Genomic DNA, 6954 nt, shown 5'->3' with positions numbered 1-6954 from the left:
TCTACATTTGCTTATTCTCATTGCCTCCTGAGACTTTGTACCAATGTAAGGAAGGTATTTTAATTCCATTCTTGTTATTGAACTTGTGCAACATGCATGATAAATTCACACTTGACTATGTAGGAAAGGTTTCAATTTTCCTGTATCATTTTAAAAGATGAACAAGCAATTGGTTAGAAAATAAAGGGCTTTCTAAGGTGAGGAATTATAGTTATAATTTTGTTTCCTAAAACACGTGTATTAGAAATTTTAATTTTTGTATTTGTATTATGTGTTTGTATTATGTAGCAGAAACCTCCCAGAAACCCTCCTTAGTTTAGCTGTAGCTGATTCTGCATCTTTGGAAACAGTCATCAGCTCATTTCTAGACGACACTGAGCCTGGCAGCTTTGAAAAGGGACAGGATTTATGTTTTCTATCACTTACTGCCATGTTCTTGACGTTACATGTTAACTTTCCATTCAGAGAAGGACTACTTTCCTTTTTGCCTTTCATCGGAGTTAAGCAAGAGTGAAGTTGATAGCTTCATGGAGAGAAAGTCAACATTGTTCTAAAGCCACACAAGTGTTCTCCATGCTTACCCCTCGCCAGGTTTCTGGGGATGAGAGTCATTCAGCTGCCCGGCCCCCACACAGTTCCCACTCTGATCCTCAGGTTACCTGGCAGGACCTGTGGACAGAAGCAAGAATCTCTTATACTGAGAACCTTGGTTCTCAGAATCCATTTTTCTTTCCTAAGTATCTGACATAAACTTTGCCATGGAATAGACTGTTATGATTAAATACGAAGTAAACCAATGTCTCTGGAATTTAAAACTGATGAGACTAAGGTCTAGGGAAAGAACAATGAATTACATGACAGTACTATCCTTATGGGGTGAATGGCATCAGCATCCCTCTATCTACATTAGGCAGAAAGCAATTAATTCATATCAATGTTCTGCCAAGATTATTATACCTGTTGCTGATGATTTGCTCTGAAATTAAGTCTAATTTGTTCGGGAAGATAAATCACAGTGTGGAGATTGTGAGAGGAAAGGCAGGCAAGGCAGGCAGACTCATGGTGTACTGCTGTCTCCCTTCTCATTGTGCTGCTGGACTAGCCCAGCTTTAGAAAACATTGGAGATGCCACGGGTGGTAAATACTGTTGACCCAATCCCAAGGGATAACTGAGAATCCATTTTTATTTTCTCTGGCTATGGCTTTCTCTTTCTCCCTACGCCCACTCTGATTGGTTGGAAGCCATAAACTGGTTTCTGAGACATGGTCTCATTATGTAATCTATGCTGGACTATGTGAGCCAGGCTGATCCTCCCGCTTTACCCTCCTGAATGCTGGGATTACAGGCAATTGCTACCACCATGGGCAGCTCATGAGCCTTTTTGCTGTGAGACAGGGTCTCATGTAGTTCAAGCTGGCTTCAAATTTGCTATATATAGCAGAGGCTGACCTTGAACTCCTGATCTTCCTGCCCCTACCTACTGAGTGCAAGGATTTTATAGAAGTATGTCCCTACATTCGCACCCACTGCATAAACTTACTTTTTGGCCAACAACTCTTTGTTCTTTGTTTTCTTGCGGTTCTGGGAATTGAACCCAGGGCCTGACACACGCTAGACAAGTACTTTAGCAATTGAGCTTTAGCTGCGGTCTATGAACTTCCTAATGGGTTATTAAATGAACAGTTTCATGGGCTACGCATATTGGTGGTGGTAGAGGCTTTCTTTTCAGAGGCCAAGGCTCTTGCAGGGAGCAGTTTATCAGGTGTTAGCACAGTCTCTGGGTTTTCCCCTCTCAAAGACAGAGCCCCATACAGTGGAGTAGTTTTTTTTAAATATGATTTTGGCTTCTTTGTCTGCCATGTAGGGTAACTTACATTCTAACTGAGTACTTCAAAGTACTGGACAGTAAGGCTAAAAGGGCTGCGATGCTGAGGAAGCAGAAGAAGAGAGGAGAGGAGAGGTGTGCTGAAGTTGCAGGGCACTCCAGACACTGACTAGCCTGTGGCTCTTTCCGGTTTTCCCCTCTTCCTCCACCTGTTACCCGAAGGCTCAGGAAGGGATGGCAGGAATATCACCCCAGTTTGAATCCAGTGGGCTTACAAAGCAAGTATCTCAGAAACCAAGAAAGAAAACAAAACCCCAGAAGTTTCCACTGCCAAATGCTATGCCATGGTGGCAGGCCTTCTAACCTTTGGATTTTGGCAGGGTTTTTGGTGGTTTTTGGTGGTGGTTGTATCACACAGGTAGATGTCATTTGTGGCTACACTTCCTAGCTGACCGATTTGGAGCAAATCCCTGAGTCTTAGAATCAGAGGTTTTTTTGTTTTTTGTTTCTTTATAATTTATTTATTTTTATTTTATTTGCATTGGTGCTTTGCCTGCATTTATGTCTGTGTGAGGGTATCAGATCTTGGAGTTAGAGACAGTTGTTAGCTGCCATGTGGGTGCTGGGAATTGAACCCAGGTCCTCAGGAAGAGCAGCCAGTACTCTTAACCGCTGAGCCATCTCTGCAGCCCAGAATCAGAGTTTTTAATGTAGGGAATACAGGTGGGTAGACCCCAGGTCTGTGGAAACTGGTACCAGGTGCGAAGCACATTGTAGGTTATGTGGGAGCTTCATAATACAAATTCTAACAGCAGTGCGTTCCAGGAACTCCGACTTCCCACTGTGCCCTTGATGGTGTGTGGGTGGTAAGCAAGGGCACAAACTTCCCTCAGCTTTGTTGGTTGTCCTAATGTCCTACTAGATTGGGGTCCAGCCCAGGAGCACACGGCCTATTTAGTTGTCATGTCTACTTAGTCATCTTTAATCTGGGACACATGACTGTTTTTGAGAATAGGCCAGTTATTTTACAGAATGCCTTCAGTTGAGTTTGATGTTTGCTCATGATTAAATTGAAGATGATAGGGGTCTGGAGAAATGGTAAAGGTGTTTGCTGCCGAGCCCGACCACCTGCGTTCATGCCACCGTGTGATCTATGTTGTGATAAGGGAGAACTTAGAATCAATCCTCTAGGTTGTCCTCTGACCACTGTACATGTGCAATGGATTGCATACACCCATGCGTATACAAATTTTTAAGAATGTAAAATTAGGACTAATGTTTAGATTCCTCCCCCAATTCAAAAATTGTCTCCCTGGTGGCAGGGAGGGGTGTGGAACAGTGTATACCCATGAGGTATACACTGTATACCCATGAGTGACAAAGCAGTTTGAGTCCACCACAGTTCACCCTGGAGAGGCAATGAGTCTATTGGGTTTACTTACAAAACAGGTGGGGGGGGGGGGGCATGCCTTTAATCCCAGCACTTTGGCGAGAGAGGCAAGCAAATCTCCATGAGTTCGAGGCCAGCCTGGTCTACCTGGGCTACACAGAAAAACCCTGTCTCAAAACACCAAAACAAAAATAAAAACAAGACACCCCCCCCCAAAAAAAAAAACCCAAAATGGGAAAGAGGTTGCCTACAGGAGCATGGGTGACCTCAAAGTACTCCCATTGGGAAGTCTTCACCCAGCATAGAAGATGGCCTCCCCAAAACTGCTTACGTGGAGCCACCTTCACCTAGCCTATGTACTCCAGCACTTCCCTAGAACCCCTCTCCCCTGCAGGGCCCAGGTGCAATTAGAAAGAATTACATAAAACTGACTTGGAGTGGCTGGATACTCAGGTGAGGGTGCCATGAACTGCCTCTCCTTCTGTGCGCGAATGTCAACAGTCAACAACCCCAGCTGTGATGATCTTTTGCAAGCAGACATGGCTAGTCCTAAGAAGGTAGTGGCTGGCTGGCGGTGGTGGTGCACGCCTTTAAACCCCAGCACTCTGGAGGCAGAGGCAGGTGGATCTCTGTGAGTTCGAGGCCAGCCTGGTCTACAGAGCAAGTTTCCAGGACAGGCACCAAAGCTACAGAGAAACCCTGTCTCGAAAAACAAACAAACAAACAAACAAACAAAAAAGAAGGTGGTGGCTGTTTGGCTCAGAGGATGGTGCTGTGTAGCACCCCTTTTAAAAATCAGACCTTCGGCCATTCTTTGGAGCATCCAGCATCTGTCACTGATTTTTTTTTAAATTTTATTTTATAATTTAATTTAATTTTACATATCAGCTTTTTGTCTGACACTTCTATGATGTTTTTCCAAATGATGGCTTTCTATTTCCATTATTTTTTCTATATATTAATTTTAATTGTATAAAGAAGAACTTTCCTTTCTCCTCCATTAATTAATCTTTGTCTTCATATTGGTATGACCTCAGGAAATCTGTTTTAGTCTCTTCATTGGAATCTATTACCATAATTTATTTTGTGATTCAGTTGTCTAAGATTATAAACCATTGGGGGAAAGAAACAGGCAAACAAAAACAGAACTTAAAAAAAAACAGAAGAAACACACACAAGGCATAAACACACACACACACACACACACAAAAGCAAAACCCATAAAAACACAAAATCAGAAACCATAATACACAATCAAAAGATCAATAAGACAAAACATGCCCATACAAAGTGTTATGACAGGCCGGAGAGAAGGCTCAGGGGTTAAGAGCACTGGCTGCTCTTCCAGAGGATCTGGGTTCAAGTCCCAGCAACTGCATGGTGGCTCACAATCATCTGTAATGAGATCTGGCGCCCTCTTCTGGCCCTCAGGGATACATGCAGGCAGAACACTGTATATGTAATAAATAAATCTTTTTAAAAAAAAGTGTTATGAGACAAAAGTCTACAAAAATGCCATTGAGTTTGTTTTGTGCTGGCATGGGGCCTACTCTTAAGTGTGGTTAAACTATCCTGTGAAACTCCATTGGAGAAAACTAACATTTCTTTTGCAAGCGGATATTAATTGGAGATAGCTTCTTGATTAGAGGTGGGGCCCTGGATTCGCTTCCCCTTCTCGGCACTGTGACCCTGTCTTGGCTTGAATCTGCCCATGCCTTGTGCGTGAACAGTCTCTGTTCTGCCAACAGTCTCTGCCACAGTGAGTTCATATGTCCATCAGTCCTGTTGTATCTGGGAGACACTGTTTCCTGGAAGTCACCCATCCCCTTTGGCTCTTAGAATGTTTCTGCTTCCTCTTCCATATAGCTCCCTGGGCCCTGAGGAAAGGAAGTTTGATGAAGACATCCCCTTTAGGACGGGGTGTTCCAAATCTCTCACATTCTGTCCACTGTCCACGTGTGGGTCTCTGTGTTAGTTGCCATCTATTACAAGAGGAAGTTTCTCTGATGATGGCGCAGTGAGGCACTGACCTATGTCATTAGGAGTCATTTTATTACTATGTCCCTTTAACAGAACAAATGTATAGTTTTCTCCTAGGCCCCATGGCCTGTCTATCTAGTCTCAGGTTCGTGGCCACCCTATCAGTGTCAGGCATGGGTTCCGTCTTGTAGAGGGAGTCGTAAATCTAACCAAAGAGTGGTTGGTTCCTCCCACATTCGTGCCGGTACTGCACCAGCATGTGGTGTAGGCAGGTCACCACTGTAGATTGCAGGGTTTGTAGCTGGGTTGGTGTTTAGCTTTCTCTGGTAGAATGCATAGGATCTTCCAGTACCATGAACACTAGTCAGTAGGGATGAAGGCTCTAGTTAGGTATCAGCTAAATTTCTCTGTGTTCAGTGGGGAATGTAAGTGTTGCCTTCAGCAACAGAGACTTACCGCCCATTTGTGGAAAGCAGCCAATAGCTTTGGCAATAGCCTGAGATGTTTGGGTATTTCCATGGAACCCCTTTGGCCAACCACTCAACTAGATATAACCCATTCCTGGTACTGGAGGTTTCACTCGGCAAAGATGTCTAGTTGGGCATCATTCCCCCTGTTATTTGATGACTCCATTCAGATTTCTTTCATATATGCAGGTATTTTGGGAGGCTTCTACAATAATAAGTTTCCAATGACACCTCAATGGCCCTCAATGTTAGTTGTTCCCCATTATTCCCTCTCTTACCTCTCTCTTCCAGCCCCCTCCCCATCTAATCAATAGCTAATCTAATATAATCTATAATCTAATCTAGTCTCCCCCGTCTCTCTATAGCTATCTATTCTATTTCCCATTCCTGGGGATATCCTCCCTAACCCCAGTCACTTACTCTAGACCTAACCTCTGTGCTTAGATGGATTATAGCATGCCTTTTGAAGACTTAAAAGCTAATATCCACATATAAATAAAAACGTACAGTATTTGTCTCTTTGGGGTCTGGGTTACCTTACTCAAGATGGGTTTTTCTAGTTCCATCCATTTATCTGCAAATTTAATAATTTTTTTAACAGCTGGATAGTATTCCATTATGTAAATGTACCAGTTTCGTTATCCATTCATCTGTTGATAGACATCTAGGCTGTTTCTGGCTATTATGAATAGGGCAGCAGTGAACATGGATGAGCAAGTATCTCTGTGGTAGGATAGAAAATCTTGGCATATACCCAAGCCTGGTATAGCTGGATTTGAGGTACATCAATTCACAGCTTCTAGAGGAACCACCACACTGACTTCCACAGTGACTGTACAAGTCTGCACTCCCGCCACCAGCACTGGAGTTCCCCTTACTCCACATTCTCACCAGCATGAACTGTCATTTGTGGTTTTGATCTTAGCCATTTTGATAGGTGTAAGATGAAATCTCAAAGTTGTTTTGACTTGCATTTCTCTAATGACTAAGGATGCTGAACACTTCTTGAAGTGTTTCTCAGCCATTTGAGTTTCCTCTTTTGAAAACTCTCTGCTTAGGTCTGTACTCCATTTTTAAATTGGGTTATTGTTTTCTTAATGTTCAGGGTTTGTTTGTTTGTTTTGTTTTGTTTTGTTTTTAGTTCTTTATATGCTTTAGATACTAACCCTCTACCGAAGAATGTGTAACTGGTAGAGATTTTTTTCCCATTCTGTAGGCTGCCTACCGCTTTGTCTGAATGAGGGTGTCCTTTGCCTTACAGAAGCTTTTCATGAGGTCCCATTTATTAATT

This window comes from Peromyscus californicus, unplaced genomic scaffold (genome assembly GCF_007827085.1).
Source record: "Peromyscus californicus insignis strain IS unplaced genomic scaffold, ASM782708v3 Scaffold_10__1_contigs__length_136768540, whole genome shotgun sequence".
In the NCBI taxonomy this organism is placed as follows: domain Eukaryota; kingdom Metazoa; phylum Chordata; class Mammalia; order Rodentia; family Cricetidae; genus Peromyscus; species Peromyscus californicus.
This window is presented reverse-complemented; position numbering follows the sequence as displayed.